The 2,151-nt window shown below is 44.1% G+C and overlaps 1 non-coding gene across 1 annotated transcript; it reads right to left on the reverse strand.

Moving 5' to 3' along the window:
* Positions 1 to 1,700: 1,700 nt before the first annotated feature.
* On the reverse strand, positions 1,701 to 1,771 carry TRNAG-CCC (transfer RNA glycine (anticodon CCC)). Its single transcript has one exon. It is a non-coding gene; the product is annotated as a tRNA-Gly (tRNA).
* Positions 1,772 to 2,151: the final 380 nt, after the last annotated feature.

The following is a 2,151-nucleotide window of genomic DNA, read 5'->3' on the forward strand; positions in this document are numbered from 1 at the left end:
TATAAGCAAGTTGAATGGCAAATAAAATATCAAAGTAACTCAGTTTTCAACAGTGGGTATTCAATGCCGTTGTTTTTTGTGATTTGTGGTCCACTGGAACTTTAGATATGCATATCTTTTTTTTTGATTCATTGCCTAAAATGTGGTAACAGAATAGATGGATGGCATGGATAGAACACATATATCACAGCGGGACCCACAGAGCTTGGGCACTTCGTGCCACACTGCTTCTCGGCACTTAAAAGCTGACCAGTGGTCATTTTCCGACGTTGCATTGAAGGCTACAGGTCAGGTTGCTGTACCATTCGTTTATGTGTAGGCCCCACTCGATGGAAGGTCTTGATTGATGCATCAACCTACTGCTCCGACGTACTGTAGAGAGAGGACGCGGATTGGCTGCTGACAGGTTGAGTAGCCTGACTCGGTACTGAAGTGACGTCACCAAGTTCTGTGAGCCCCACCATGATGTATGTGTTGTATCCACACCGTCCATACATTTGGAGAGATCATTTTAGGTCATGATTCAAATAATGAAGCAGTTCCAAGGCTGGGGTGGACCCCACCATAGAAAACAGTGGGAAGAGTGACGGTCACTGTTGAAACCTTCCAAAGGTCCACCATGATGTTTATCTGAGATCCAACCTGTTCATATGTTAACGCATACATGAAAGAGCTTTATCTAAAACTTTCGTAGCCAGTAGAACTTTTTAATGGTGGGCGTCACTCTCCCCACTGTTTTCTGTGGTGGGATCCAATCGAGCTTTGGACCTAACTCATTCTTTGGATCATGCCGTAATATGATCTCTACAAATGTATGGACGGTATGGATACAAAACATACATCATGGTGGGCCCACAGAACTTGGTGACGTCACTTCAGTAGCGAGTCTCGCTACTCAACCTGACAGTAGATAATCCGCGCCTGTAGAGAGATCTTATGAACGAAATAAAGGGAAACGGAATTGGATACTCCCCCTGCCACCAGCCCCGTGGCTGGTGGTCGGTGCTCCGTGGGCCCTACCATAATGTATGTGTTTCATTCATTCCATTCATCCATTTTTAAAGATCATTTTAGGCTTGATCCCAAGAATTAGATATATATAAATCTCAGGTGGCCCACACCACATGAAAACAATAGTGATTGGATATCCACCATTAAAATCCTCCTAATGCCCAATGTACTGTTTATTTGATATCCAATCTGTTGATTAGGTCATACAGGCACAGATGAAGGGAAAAAACAAAAATCAGCTTGATCCAAAGCTTTTACAGCCCCCAAAATGTTTTTAATGGTCGACGCTCATTCAACACTGTTTCCTGTAATGTGGTACACTTGAGATTGGGATATATCTCATTTTTGGTCTCATACTGTAAAATGATCTGTAAAAATAGATGGACAGCATGGATGAAACACATACGTCATTGTGGGGCCCACAGAGCACGGACCGCCAATGGGGAGTAGCCAATCCGTTCCCAAATAAAGGAGCACAGATTAGGTGCGACCCCGGAACCAACAATTTGGGTGAGACCCTCACGGTGGGGTCCACCTTTATATATCCATTGTATATCCACGCCGTCCATCCATTTTTCTATCTTATTTTAGAGCATGGTACCAAAAATGAAGAAGATCAGATCTCAGGTGGACCACACCACAGGAAACATCACTGAACGATCACCATTAAAATGAAAAAATAATAAGCCTGCGCATCCAGGGAATCGAACCCTGGTCAGTACCGTGGGAGGGTACTATGATACCACTACACCAGATGCGCAGCTTCTGTCATTGCAAATCAAAATATATTATTTATTAGTTCTACGCATATGGCAATCCCATCAAGTGGGCCAGACTGCCTTGTGACATTTCACCCCCTTTCGAGATATATTTTAACCGTCCTTTTCTATAGCACATAGCAACCATCAATTTATGAGTCGGTCACTCACGGTGTCTAACCAGATCAGGTCCATTTGAGTCCCAATGGACTCATCCCAGCCGTCTATCCATGATACCAACCCCTTACCTTCAAAGGTCTATGCAGGGGTGACAGTGGGCCAGGCCTTCTAGATATATAGTCGGGTTGGGTTTGATTTATGCTCGTGGGTCAGTTCGATCGAGCTTGATCTTTGGGTCTAGATAAATCGTCTAGACCAGGCT

This window comes from Magnolia sinica, chromosome 14 (assembly GCF_029962835.1).
Source record: "Magnolia sinica isolate HGM2019 chromosome 14, MsV1, whole genome shotgun sequence".
NCBI classification, from domain to species: domain Eukaryota; kingdom Viridiplantae; phylum Streptophyta; class Magnoliopsida; order Magnoliales; family Magnoliaceae; genus Magnolia; species Magnolia sinica.